Source organism: Capra hircus, chromosome 29 (assembly GCF_001704415.2).
Source record: "Capra hircus breed San Clemente chromosome 29, ASM170441v1, whole genome shotgun sequence".
Taxonomy (NCBI): Eukaryota; Metazoa; Chordata; class Mammalia; order Artiodactyla; family Bovidae; genus Capra; species Capra hircus.
This window is the reverse complement of record NC_030836.1, coordinates 28755021-28769988: the sequence shown is the minus strand read 5'-3', so window position 1 is coordinate 28769988 and position 14968 is coordinate 28755021. Positions and strand designations below refer to the sequence as shown.

Here is a 14968-nt window from a genome sequence, read left to right as displayed (position 1 = left end):
ACTCCCTCGTTAACTAAGCGTCCCTGGTACAGGGAGGTGAGGGACAGTGAGCAAGAACACAGTGTAAATTGTTCTCCATCCCCACCACCACTCGTAAACCTCCTTCCCTGGTAGCTAGCTCCCAGTGGCTCTCTCCTACTTGCTTCCCTCCCTTTTGGGTATAAGCGTGAATGTAAAGGCTGAATCCAAAACTCAAGGGGGCTTCTCCAGGCTCCTATCTCTGTCCCAAGTGGCCGGAGTCCCCAGCTCTCCTCCCCTGATGTCTTCTTCCTATCTGGGCCCCGGAGCCTGGTCTCTGTAGCCCTTACGGAAGTGGTAAGGCTGAGACGGTGATGCGGAGTCAGAAACAAAGAGTTTCTTTCTCTTTTTTTTTTTTCCACAGAGAATTTTGAGGGGGCAGTGAAACTATTCTATGTGATATTATAGTGGTGGATACATGTCATTTTACATTTGTCCAAACTCATAATGAGTTTCCATCCCTCCTGGAAAATGTGGTACCCAGAACTCCCAGGATGGGACAGACAGTATCGGGGAGCAGGCAGCTGGTAAATGACCTGGTCAACATGTGGTCGAGGGAGAGGGCAGGACGCAGAAGAGGGGACACGGGAAAGCATGGTGGCTAGTACAAGGCATGAGGAAGAGGGAGGCACAGGGACTCAGGGAGCTCTGTTAGGAGTGGCATGTTAGCACTGAGGCTCTCTGGAAATACTTCGAACCAAGCTAGAGAAAATACTTGGTTAGGTAGAGTGCAAGCAAGACTAAGGATGAGGAGTCATGAGCTCGCTTGTCTTTTTATGTAGGTATGTGATAATCTGGTTAACAAGCACCGTAGAAGCCTTGCCGTGTGCCAAGCTTATCTCATCCTCATAACAGGCTTCTAAATTGATGTCATTTATGGATAGCTATTCATATGAAGAGCAAGTATAATCCTTGTTACTAAAACGTGAACCATCAGGACACAGATCATTAATTCACATGTGCTCACTCTTCCATTGCTCATGTAACATGGTAGTTGTTCACAATGAAAGCAGAGAGAGAAAAACATAAAGCAGAGAGAGAAAACTTTAGTCTGGGGGAGGAGAATTCACAGTGATTTTTACCATGATGATAGAGGTAATAATAGTAGCTATTTTAAATTACTGATAATGTTTTTTATTATTTCAAAGCCCACTGCTTTGTATGCATTATTTCATTTAGTCCTCACCACAGTCATAGGAAACAGGTACCATTATTACTGTTTCGCAGACGAGAAAACTGCTGCACAAAGCCTAAATAATTTGTCTGAGAGGCAACTCGGTTTTTGTAACATTCTTTGCTGCTGATTTAAGAAATAAAATCATTGATGAGGAACCGTGGCTGTCTAAAGCAAGCTGGTGCATATAAAGAGCAAACACGTTGCACCAGCTTTCATTACAGACCTGTCTTTCTCTTTCCTGTAAAATGATCTCCACATTCTTTGCTGGTGCAAAGGAGATGTGTAAAGTCATTTTCTCCCGACCTGGTGTGTGGGTAAATTAATCTGGCGTCACAAACCCAGTCACAGCGTTAGGTGATCTGTGTGTAATGGGTTTAGGCCGTGAGCCTCCGGAGCTTAGCCTGCTCAGCATTAAAAAGGCCATAGAAACCTCTCTCTCCGTGAAATCCTCTTGCACACATTCAGGAAATGTACAAGACAGTGAGGGTACAGTCAACCTATTGGAATTTCTTTTTGAAGAAAAAAAAAATATCTCGCAGAGGAAAACTGTTGATGACCCCCCTCTGAGCCTTGGTAGGGAAGTTATCCTGCAGTCATTCGATGTGAAATTCCAAAGGCTTGGAGGAGGGTCAGCTCCCCTAATAACATGTCAATATTAAATTACATCATAAATAATCAGAACTTCCTGCATATTTAACGGGAACTTTGTTGTATAAATCTGGAAACCGTCCAAAGGGAGACAAGCGACTTTTGTTATTGTTTAGCCCTCTGGGCCCAACTTCTTGTGGGATTTAGTTGTTATTTTGAACTTTGGAACCTTTAGCAGAGAGAAAGGCCCTAAACCAATTGACTTTTAGATGGTCATTTTCCCTTCCTTCTTTCAGTTTTAAATCGGTTAATTTTTTTCTTATGTAAATAAGATCCAATAAAATCCAAAGCCATGACCAACATCAAAACATGTGAAATCACTGTTTGGTTTGAAAACCTTTAACAGACCGAGCCAGCTTGGTGATGACCAGCTCTGACCACTCTTGCTTAAGAGGGACACTCTGACATTTGCCACGTCTATCAGCCATTTCTTCTTTTTTAAAAAATATTCATGTATTTACTTATTTATTTGGCTGCACCAGATCTTGGTTGCGGCATACGGGATCTAGTTCCCTAACTGGGGATTGAATCCAGGCCCCCTGCGTTGGGAGTACAGAGTCTTAGCCACCCGGGATGTCCCTTATTAGGTCATTTCCAGCCCAAGAATATTTGAGAGGCTCATAACATTCATTTTGGTTGGTACCAAATCCAACCAGTAAGGTCTGATTTTCTACCATAAGATACAATACAAATATAAGTTAATTACTCTTATGACCCAAAGAAGAAAGTCTCAAGTTCATGACACAATTCAATCCTTCCCCTGTGGCCCCGATTGCCCTCAATAACTCCCCCTCCCACCGCTCCTAAGTACCACTCTGCTCTCATCCCCTGGGCCACTCGCTGTCCAGAATCTTCCTTCCTCTTTCCATTCTGCCCTCACAGCTTTGTTTCCTGTGCCCCTCACTCATCGTAGGGAACCCTCCCCATTTCTCTACTTCTCTCGGAGTCTTCCCCAGCCTCCAGGCTGAGGTCACGTTCTCCTTCCTTCTTAAAGCCTTTCTACCTCCCCTGCAGTTGGGTGCTGTTCTTGTGCTCACCATGTTCTGAGATGCTAGCATGCATCAGGTGCTGTGCTAGGAACTTGACGCGGGTGATCTCATTCAAGTCTGGAAAAGGGGGTATTGTTTTCATATCAAATTTGGGGGTTTTGTCTAATGATGAACACCTGAGTTGTTCTTAATCTGTCACGACCAAGGCCGCAGTGAATGACTTTCACATCAGCCTTGCACGTGCGTGTAGGAGAGTCTGTAGGATAGATTTAGAGGCTGGGACTGCTGGATCAAAGGGTGATAGCATGCTGAATTTTTATAAACATCTTCTGATTTTCTACCCTGGTGGTTGTACCATTTTTAATTCTTACCATCAATGTGTGAAAGTATACCAGGCTTCCCTGTCCATCACCAACTCCCAGAGCTCGCTGAAACTCATGTCCACCGAGGCAGTGGTGCCATCCAACCATCTCATCCTCTGTCGTCCTTTTCCCCTCCTGCCTTCAATCTTAAGTTACAATACAAATAACTATTTGGTTAATACCAAATGAGCAGGATGCCACCAAGCACAAGTTTTCAGCCCAGCTTGAATATCATTAACTCGGTGGTCTTGCATTTTCTGTACCTCCATTTCCTTGTATATAAAACAGGCAAATTTGGAGACAAGTGAGGGGGAATATTTACCCCCCTGGCCACTGCTTTCTGATACATCACAAGAGACATAGCTGGTCCCTCACCAGGTGCTCCAGCTTGGCAGTGAGAGTTGCCTCCAGTGGGGATAAACTGAAAAACCAACCCTTGGAACAGGACATGGATAGACAAGGAATCTACCTGTGGTGTTCCTGCCATACCCTTCTCATGGTCATAGGGAAGATAACATACCTGCACTTTTGGGTTTGGTTATTTCTTTCCAGCTCTCAGCCCAGATTTTGTGACTGATGATTTAAATTATTTTCTTACAAATATTGCACATTAATCTCCTTGTGCACATCCTCCAGCACAGCTCCAAATTTGGATCAGTCTAGTGCTGTCTTTCCCCTCATGCCTGAACAGTTAAATTTTGATAAAGTCATGCAGATTCCATCACTACAAATTCACCATCTCCAATCTAAGCCAGGCCCTCACTATCCCTCATCAACCCCATAAATGCTTTTCAACTTTCAATTTTCAACTCTTATTTTTCTAATGACTATTCCAAACCCCCATCACCTTCCCCAAGCATCCTTTTTAAGTCTTACACCTTGAGCTCTCTAAGCAACCCACCCTCCAAATTCATCGGGATAATTGAAGGCTTTAGATATCAGAATTTTAGAGATCTATCCTTGGCCACATTTTTCTAGGATTCCATATTCTTCCTGAGGCTTCACCTCTACTTTCATAGTGTAAAAACTACTCTTTGTTGATAACTTTCAAATCTAGAACCTGCAGCTTGGACTCTTCTGTCTAATAGACACTTGTACTTGGAAGGTCCATGGACACCTCAAACTCAAAAGTATCCAAATCAAACACTATTGTTCCTCTAAAATCCATCTCTCGCGCAGGGCATGGCTCTCTTCCCGAGTTCCATGGGTGGAGAGAGAGGGTCACCAACTTCTCAAGCTAGACAGCTGATATCATCCTCAAGTCCTTTCTCTTTTTTACCTTCCACATGTCATCAGGTTCCAAATCCTGCCAAGATTTCCTCTTGTTTCTGGAATTTCCTTTCTCTTCACTTTTCTACAGTTGATCCAACTGGACAGCCTGGATTGCTTTGGAAGCTTCCAAACTGTCTGATCTCAGGCTTGGATCCCTTAAATCTGTCCTTATAGCTGCTGCTTGGTGATCTTTCTAAACATGAATCTGCCCATATCACACTCCCCACTGCACTGACTCCCACAGTCTACAGAATCGAGTCTCAGCTGCTTGGCATGACATGCACGGCCATCGGTGATCTGGCTTTAGCTTCCTCCTGCAATTCCTTTCCTTACTAGTCTCTACCTGACCCCTCACACTTCAATCACAAATGAGTATTTGCAGTTCCTTTGAGCGGCATCCTTTCTTGCCTTTATTCATAACATCCCCTCTGCTAGACCACCCTCCCAATTCCTTCACCTGCACCTGGCCAACCCTACTGTCCTTTAAGGCTTAGTTCATGGATCACTTCTTTTGGGAAGCCTTTCTTGACAAGCCACTCTCCACTCTCCCCAAACTCTAAACTGGGTTAGCTACACTGACCCTGTGCTCCCACACCTTGCTTGTTCATTGCACTGAAGATGTTTCAACATACTTATCCACTGATGGATCAGTATCACAATTAGATTGTGTGCTCTTGGAAGCTTGTGTTGGGTCCTATTTCTCCATGTATCTCTTTGCCTAGGAGTGGCATAGAGTAGGCGCTCAATGATAATACTTGTAAAATATTACTTTACATTTGTAAGTGAACAAAGAAGTGAATAATTCATTAATGGGAAAGAAATTTGCCCCTGAAATGAATTCTCCACTTTACAGCTAAGGTAGCAAGGGAGTAATCAGCATCCAGAAACATCATGATTATTTCTCAGGCCTGATTAAGAGTAACAATACCATGCGTGTGTGCTGAGTCGCTTCAGTCATGTCTGACTCTTCATGACCCTATGGACTGTAGCCCACTGTCCATGAGATTCTCCAGGCAAGAATACTGGAGTGAGTTGCCATGTCTTCCTCTAGAGGATCTTCCCAACCCAAGAACTGAAGCTGCTGTGAACTGAGCCTGCCTCTCTTACATCTCCTGCATTGGCAGGCAGGTTCTTTACCACTAGTGCCACAAACAGGCATAGTAATATTCAAAGGTCACTATGAGTCTTGGGAAAGCCCAGAATCAATGAGGCTCCAGGAGAGAACCCTCAAGAACCTGTAGAGGAACTGCTACGGGATTCTTAGAGTGCTGCAAGAAACCTGCAGGATTTCCATCTCATTCATACAAAACTCTCAGTTCAAATAAACCTTCACTGTTTACAGGACATCTTATTTACTGATTGAAAAAATCATGTAATATACCTTAAGTTAATAACGTACAGACTCGGTTTGAATAAGTAAAAAATGAAACAGTAGAGAACAAAGAAGTAGAGTTCTTTTTTCCCTCTCCTATACTTGACTTTCCTGGTGCGATGCAGTCCATGGGATCGGGAAGAGTTGGACATGACCGAGCGACTTCACTTTCACTTTTCGCTTTCATGCACTGGAGAAGGAAATGGCAACCCACTCCAGTGTTCTTGCCTGGAGAATCCCAGGGACGGCGGAGCCTGGTGGGCTGCCGTCCACGGGGTCGCACAGAGTCGGACACGACCGAAGCGACTTAGCAGCAGCAACAGCATACTGACTTTCTTAGGACCCGATGCTTTCATAAAGACCCTGGATGCAGCGAAAGAAAAAAACTAAACTGTCTGAACACCACCACACTTTCATAGCCTTTGCTTGTGAAATTCAATTAAGAAGGCAGTGAAGTGAAAGTTGCTCAGTCACGTCTGACTCTGCGATCCCGTGGAAAGTTAGGAATGTCATATTTCTCCTGATGTTCAGAACTGAGTGTTTTTGAACTTCAATTATCATTAGAGCCTTTTTTGTAGTTGAATAGTAAGTGACGATGATGGTAAAAAAAATTAACTGCTATTATTATTATTACTATATAGAGGTTACAGTCCTCGAATGCCCATGCTGTGGCAGGTGCTTTCCACTAAGTATCATGCTTCACAACAACCTTTTCAATACAGTAGAAATTATTTCCCCCTTTACTGTTTTAACAACTGAAGTTCAGCGAAACCAGATCACTTGGAGCACGTCCAAAGGACAAGTTGGGAAGACTCTGGGGCCAAAGGCCGAGGTGGTTGCACGAGGCGACGCTGAGCCTCTCCTAGTCTCTGGGAAGTTTTGTTACCTGCCTGCGTATATGTGAAGGCAAGAGCGGGAGAAGCGATGAATCCGAGGAAGATTCATCGCCTTAGAATCTAAATACTAAACGTGGGGCAAAGGCGAAGGAACCAAAAGCGGCGGGAAGCCGGAGCCATAAGGCAGACTCTAGGTACGAGCCAAGAGAAGGGATGGACCGGCTGGCTCCGCAGACAGCTTAGGTGGAGGGATGAGGGGCGGGGCCTGGGCGGGGAAACCGGGGACCGTGTAACCCAGCAGTGCTCGTGCTCGAGCCCAGTAGTGGACCGCCCCAAAGGCCGCCTCTCCCGGGGAAGTAAAGGTGAGGGGAAAGGGCGTGCAGGCATTATGGGAAATTCCGAGAATTGCTAAGGCAGCTCATCCTTCCCCATCCTAAACCAAAGCACAGACTGTCCTCTCCTTTCCTGGGGGCGCTCCCTTGTGGCGCAAGCAAGAGGGGGACAGGGAGAAGGGCCTGCCCGGAGCGCACTCCCCCTCCCCCCCGCTCGTTGGTACGGCCCGTCCCCCCGCCGCTGATCTGGCAGGCTGCGCGCGCACCCTCCGGCGGGGCGCGGGCCGGCGGGGAGCTGCGGCCTCCGCGGCCCGGTTCCCTCCTCCCGCTCCTCGCGTGCTGTTCGCTGGCGCTGCGCCCGCCGGGTGACGCGCCCGCGCGCCTTGGCGGGGAGGAGCGCGGCCGCGGGGGCGCGCCCCGGTGACTCCGCCCACCTACCCCCGCCTCCCCTCCCCTGAGTCCCGGGTGCCCGGCTCGCGCGGCTTGGTGCGAGGAGATCGGGACCCCGCGCCGCCCGCCCCCGCGCCCCCCGCCCCGGCGTGCGAGGCGCCGCGCCCTCCCGCTGCCCTGCCCGGTGCATGGAGGGGTCCGTTCGGATCGCAGCCGCCGCCGCCGCCGTAGCCGCCGCCAGCGCGCGGGGGATGACCTGGGGGTGGCTTTCGGAGCCGGCTGCCGCGCAGGAGGTCTGGGGGCTTAGCCAGCCTCGCTGAGAGGTGCGGGGGTGGGGTCGCACCTAAGGGTGGGCGGGAGGGCTGGCCTGGGGACACTGGGCTTGGGCGCCACGAGGCTTGGGAGCTGGAGGTCCGGGGGAGCGGGCTGCCCGGGAGGGCTGGGGTCCAGGCTGCGTGCGGGGTCTGGAAAGGGTAACTGAAGGATGCGCAGCGGGGAGCTCCTAGGTTCCCGGTCCTGGGGACTCTGAGCCACCTCGTGGAGGAGGCGGAGTGAGGTGTCAGTGACACGATGCAATCTCTTTGACAATGATCCGCTGGGGCAGGTGAGATGAAGCATAGCGGGGTGCAAGGGGCGCCGGGCATGTTTTCCCAAGGGAGCCGGATCTCTCGCCTCTCTCAACCTCCATCCCCGCGGAGCGCCCGAGAGAGACAGTGATTTATGTGTAGGGAGAATCAAGAGAAATTTCCTGCACAATGTATCTTTCTCTGCCTTCACAGACCCAGTGACTTCCCAGCCCCAGGGAGCGTATTTTTTCCTTCTCCTCTGTAAAGCATTCTGTGGATTGCATTATCATTTGCTAAATACATTACAGCCCGCTATTTATTTCACTCTGCAGCTTCCAGACCTTTGTTGCATTCTCTCCACATCTAGGAATTTCAGTAATAAATCACCGAGGGGCTAGAGAGCCTCTCTCGCCCTTCCCTTCATTGTTCTCCCCAGCACACCAAATCAGGTGGAAGGCTCTCCAAAAAGAGATTTCTCCAGAATGCCTGTTTTTCCCAGTTCAGACTCCAGAGGGTGGCAGGTGCCTGAAGGGCAGGCTGCCTTCCAAGTTGGCATCTAGAATTGAGGGAACCTCATTAACCTCTGTGTCCTTAAATCAGACACCTGGAGAAATAGAAGACTGGACTAAAAGGAAACATGAGATAGAGTCTCAGGCCAGTGGCCAGTAAAGGTGAACAAGGCCAATTCTCCTTCCTGGCCTCACTGATGCCCCGAGCCGCAGACTTTCCAGCTGACTCTTGGCATACGTAGTGGACAGTGTCTGGTAGGAGAGGGTGGGAGGGGACTGGAGCATGAAATGGGTTTATTCTCAGTATAATTCTAAACAGTCTATTACATTTTATAGCTCATTTTTTGGGGGGTAGTCTATTTTAGCTGAGAATATGGGAGTAGTTCAACTTTTAGGACAAGATGAAAGCGACCTCTAGAAAATTTCTGGAAAATTTAAATGAATGCTTAACTAGAAAGCATTCTTAGGAACCCAGAGAGGCACCAAATACTGTAGTTTCTGTTTTGCACATGTGGAAATAAACTGCCTCATACTCTAAGTTATATGAGAAGGATGGAGAAAACCTGTTTCATTTCGTAAAAACATGCCCTGGGTGTGTGTTTGGCAGCGTGTGGAGCAGAAACATTTATATTTCTGTAAAACGCACGCACGCATGCACGCACACACACACACACGTGTATATTGTTTAACTTTCATGCAAAAACTCGGATATAGTATTTGGGAAATCTGTCTTTGTTTGAATAGTTTAGTCAACCAGGAAAATCAGTTACTGGAGGTACTGTGCTATTGTTTGTGTAGTAACTCACTTGGGACGCCTTGATTGATTGCCATGGTTCTCATCAGCCTCCTCTTCTGTGGAAAGTACTTAAACAGCTCTGACCCTCCAGCCAGGAAGCACAGAGAACCCTTAGGACTTGGAGCATACAGATCTACCTTGTGTAGGTCGGCTTCTAAATCAGTTTTACTTGTCTTTGCAGGTGGCTTGACTGTGCATGGAAGGAATTAAGTTCATTTTAAGAAAGGACACCCCCCCACCGTCCCATCTGTAAGGTATATGTAAAGAGGAAGTCTTTATGTTGGAGTAAGAACTTCTGCCATAGGGCTGGGCTCCAAGAATTTCAGGTAAAACTTGTTGACTAGTTCTCATGCTTTCTTTTTCTTTCCCCAATTTTGCCCTTACGCTTTTGCGACTTTCTAGATGATTTCATTAATGGTTTTGTCAAAATGGAAGTTGAAGTATAATATTGCTTTCAGAAATGTTTCTTATGCAGACGTTTGGACTAAAAATCTGTTTGTAAGATATTTAGGTACTGTTTGTAAGTGGATCGGTACTGTTTTTAAGTAAAATACTAGAGAAATGATCTCAAGAATTAAGCCTTATTGTAGCAAAATCAGGCTGGAGATCAGAAATTTAAAACGATTAAGTGAAAAATTTGTCATTTTTTAATACATTGTTACACTAGCTATTGCCTTGTAGTTAGCATTTCTACTGTGTAAGAGTGTAGCTAAGGCAACACATCAGAAGAGAAGCCTTGACGTCTACAGATAGTCTTTCTATAGACATATGATCTTACTACTTAATAGCAACTAATTATATTAGAAAGGAAATTTGGAGTCTGGTTGGTAAATAGATTGCTCTGAAGGACTTGATTTAATGTGGGTTTTGATGGGTGCTTTTTTTCAAGAAATTTTATTAACTTGAATTAGAGAATGTTTTATTGTTTGTATTTTAAATTTTACATTATACATAAACATTTCATTGATTTATAAGCACTCCATTTATAAATGTTGTATATATGGTACTGACTCATTTTTCAGGAGAACAGAAAGGAGAGCTTGACTCTCTTCAATTACAATGAAGAGATAGTATATGGGATATATTTAATTTTACTTTAAATATGTTGGATTACAATTAAATGAAAAACTGGTTTGTTGGTTTTTTTTAATCCCTCAAGTTCTCCCTCATTGTCTGTGCTCTTTCCCCCCATTGTCAGGCTTAAAACATACAGTATCATTGTCATCTGTCCCCTGAATAATGGTCCTGAGGTGATATTATTAATGTGGCTTTTTAAAATCAAACTAATTATACTTGCCTAAAAGAGCCACATGTGTGTGATTCTAGCTGCCTGGTGCCTTTTGAGAGCCCTGGAGACAAGCTAGTGAATAGAGCTGAAAATTCATTCTGTATTTGATTAAATGGAACAGACTTGCTGCTCCTTACCCCAGCAGGGGCGATGAGATCTCTTGATCCCCGAAGCGGCTCCAAGACCCTGGGAATTCCATTAGCGAGCACCTGAGGAATTTCTGCCCTGCAGTGCCTTTTTTGTATGTGTGTATGTGTGTGTGTGGAGAGGGAGGGGAGCCGAGTGGTGATGGGGGAGGGGGGCGGGTGGGGTGGTAGTGGGCGTGGGGATGGAGAGAGGCTACGTTAGAAGACTCCATATGTTAGCGGATCTAACATCAAGGCAGGACTTAACAGCTTATCTTGTAAGAGAAGAGCCCAACCCATAGGCAGATTGCTGGCCAGGACTTTCTTACCAGCACGACTGTGGTGATGCGTCTTTACCCTGAAGTGCACGCCACTGTAAGTACAGAAAGTCACTTTTCTGCTTTCCCTCTGAAGCACAAGCATATACACGTTGCAGACCTGGTAAGTTTTCTCTGAATGATCTTTTGATAACTATGTAAAATCATGGTACAGTTCGGTCTCGCCTGTAAGGGCCGCTTTATTGTTTTAGTAACTTTTTCAGCCAAGAGCAGAATCAGACTTTTCTGTGAAGCAGAGTGTTTTGCAGAGATGAAATGCTTGTTTGAATAGGCATATTTGAGTTTGCTGTCTTGTTTTTATATGACTTTTATTGTGTTTTTGTAACATTATCACAGAATTTACCTTCATGCAGGGTATGTCTGTCTCTTCTGTTGTTTTTTGAAAAATTCTCTCTGATTGCTAGGATTTTTTAAGACATCGCTTTGCACACTTGCCAGCGGCCACAAACAAATGAAAATATATCTATCAGAAATGTTCTGTAAAATCTTTGGAGCAAAATTTTTGAGAAACATCAGCATGTCTCTCCATTCCACCCCCGCCCCAGCCCTCACCCCACCCTTCTTCCCCTGCCCCTGAATGATTTTTGAATACACACACTCTTTCAGACTATGAGCCCAGTTTGTTTCTTGTGTGTTTTTCAAGGAAGAGCAGTTCTGAATCTTGGACGTTCTACTTAATTAATTTTCATCTTCCAAGAATAGTTAAAAATGAGTGTGAATTCCAGTGTTTGTAGCTTTCAACTAGAGCAGAGAGCAGTAGCCTATTTGATGGTTAATTTGATAGATTTTGTTTCTGATTAAAATGTTGTGTGTCACAGATCTCTCCATCCGATTCCTGTGTAGTCCTCTGCTAGAGCCTCCTAAATGTTTAGCACTAAGTGTTTAAAAAATAAAGAAGTCTTTTAGAGAATGTTTAACTTTTTTTTCTACCTTCTTCCTGGGCTTGCATTCTACTAGTATGGCCGGATTGAAAAGGCTCTGGAATGAATGGGAGTAAACACTAAAGTTAGCATTGGGCCCCTCTCTGTGCACAATTGTTCAGGAACTTTGCTGTGTGGTGTATTTTGATGGCCAGAGATAATAAAAACTATCCCAAAGCAGATTTTGTTTTGCTACCTGTCAGTTGGAATGTGAGTCAGGACTTCAGTTCTTGAGAACCAGTGCTGTGCTTTTAACCATAAAGTTAGGAAATTGTCAAGTTCCTTACTACTTGAGAGGGGGGAAAATACACAGGTTATGTTACTGAACTGAGACATATTCTGCTTACATTTGGTTACAATATTTTTATATTGCTCTTGTGTAAACAGAATTAAGAAACTGACATACAGCTTGCTTTTCAGCTATTATTAGATTAGCTCATCTCTTTTGATTTGTGTGAGTTGGGAAAGTGATTTTGATCAAAGCCTTGATTTCCTCATCCCTAAAATGGGGCTAATAACAGTAGTAACTGTTAGCGTTGTTTTTTGGATTACATGAGATACTGAAAGTAAAGCACTTGGCATATAGTAAGACCTCTATGAATGTTAGCTGCTATTTTAGGTAACTCCTCTTGTACGCATTAGTCTTGTTACTTTGATCCAGAAGTGATTTCTTTTGAAGATTAAATAATGAGGAATTCTCTGACATTAGTAATAGTGGGGGCACATGGAACTGCTCTAGTTTAAGTATACTACAGTTCTCTTCATTTTGCAATTGAGATGTAAAAGGCACTTGGAAACAATGTTGCATCCCCCCCACCCCCCGCCCTTGAGGTATAATAGAAAAATGTACACAAGTGTACGGTTAATGTATACTGAGTGAACAGCCAGATGAAGTTTTATATATGCACATGTGTGGTAACCGTTACCCAGATCAAGATGTAGAACATTTCTTCATCTTGGAAGGCGCCCTGGTGCCCCTTCATGGACGTCTGCCGCCCCCAGCCGAGGACAGCTATTTTGACTAGTCTCAACCATACGTGAGTTTTGCCTGTTCCTGAACTTTATAAAAATAGACTCGCATGATAAATATCCTTTATATCGGGTTTCTTGCACTGTTCCTTATGTCTGAGAGCCATCTCTGTTACTGTGTATGGTAGGAATTCATGCTTTTTAAATTGTTTTAGCATTTTTTGCCTGTTTTGAAATTCATAGTAGTTCATTTTATTGGCACATTAGGTATGTGGTTATTGGGAAAACAAGAAAATAACCAACATCTCTTCCTCAGTCATTAGAAAATGAGATCCTAGTCACTATCTTAGAAAGAACTTACATTTGTACATGAAGTTGGGTTGAAGGTTCCATCACCTTCAGTGACAGTTCCATGAACCAAATCCTTTGATAACTGCCTTCATTTGTATATGTGTTTAGAAAAGGAGAGAGGGAGCCTCAAAATAAGGACCATGTAAGGTAGCTAATAATGTTCATGCTTAGGATTTAATGTCAAAGTCAATACTTAGCATGGTGCATTCAAGGAAAGCAATAACTAGCTCAGCATTAGTGTTATATTCTCTTAGGAGAAAGTGAAACAACACAGTGGATTCTTGGGAAAAAAAAAAAAATCCACCCATAGTGAAAGAAAATGGAGCAAGGATATTGTTATACTGCAGGAAATTTTTGAAGAATGGGACCCCACAGTTGATTCAGGAAGAATTTTAGTCACCAACGTTCTGAACAGTTGCTGTCAGTCTCTGCCTATATGTTTGGAATGTCTGTTGGTATTGTTGGAATTCCCTATTACAAAATAAGTAAAATTGATTTCACCAAACAGTGAAATAAGAATACCAAATGATATGGATGAATCAGAAGTGTGTTTTTTGTTTTTAAATTTTGGAAGGGGCTGCAGCTGAGGTTAATAGTGTGTGTTTCTGTTCTTGGAAATGTTGATGAAGCATTTTCTGGGTGTTCTGCTGGGATACAAGCCACTTCTCTCTCTGGAGACATTGTCTTTTTCAACGTTTATAATTTTATTAAATCTTCTTTTTCATGGCTCCTTGACACCAGGTCCATCTTCACATACAGCCGTGTACAGGATGGGTTCCTTTGGACTACAGGGGGCAAGTGGTCCCCTTTTCTCTTAAATCAGAACCCCAGCAGCCAAGATTTCACTGGGGGTGGGGAGAGTTGAACTAGTGATATATGATTCATCTTTTGCCCCAGAGGGGCACTCGAAAGATGCAGATTTTGTTTCAAAAGAACTATTGACAAATAAAGCTGCCTCAGGATAGAAAATGCTCTTTTAAAGGGTGTGAGCTCCTTGTTGCTAGACATGTTGTAGTGGTGTTTGCAAAAGATGCTGCAGAAGAAATCTCTCCTGAGAGCTGGGACCTCATGACCCTGAAAGGCCTTTTCGGTATGAGCCCATGAGACAGGCTTTCCTGAGGGGGCTGTGCTACTTAACCACCACATTCATTAGTCCCCCCTTACCCCAGGGATCACTTGCTGCAGTTTCATTTCCGTGGGATCAATCACAGTGCAAAAATATGACATGGAAAGTTCCAGAAATAAATGATTCACAAGTTGCAAGTTGTATGCTGTTCTCAGAAGTGGAATGAAATCCTTTCCCCCCACCGCTGCCACCCAAGGTCCCCAGACCTGCAGTGTTGTCCTGCCACTGACATCCAGCCATTCACTTCATCACGCCTGGGTGATCCAGGCTTATCAGGAGCTGGTGATCGTCCTTCTGACATATCGTCGGAAGGTCAGTACTGGCTAATTCTACATCACAATGCCTGTTACTCGCCTCACTTCATCACATCCGGGTGGGCACTTGGTCACCTCCTACCGTCATCATAAGAGCAATATTTACCATAGTGCGAGATTTTGAGAGAGAGAGAGCCCACATTCATGTAACTTTTATTATAGCATATTGTTAAAATTGCTCTATTTTATTGTTAATCTCTTAACTGTGTCTAATTTATACATTCAGCTTTATCATAGATATGTATGTATAGGAAAAAACAGTATAAATAG

At 44.5% G+C, this 14968-nt stretch overlaps 1 protein-coding gene across 4 annotated transcripts in view; it reads left to right on the top strand.

The window, feature by feature from the left end:
- Positions 7413 to 14968, top strand: part of CDON (cell adhesion associated, oncogene regulated) — a 98795-nt gene continuing 91239 nt past the window's right edge. The window contains exons 1-2 of one of the 4 annotated variants that reach the window (XM_018043383.1): positions 7413 to 7719; positions 9449 to 9593. The gene's annotated coding sequence lies outside the window, so the exon portion shown is untranslated. Of the gene's footprint in view, positions 7720 to 9448; positions 9594 to 10896; positions 11122 to 14968 lie in introns of those variants that run through there. The other 3 variants (XM_018043381.1, XM_018043380.1, XM_018043382.1) reach the window with 3 other exon arrangements.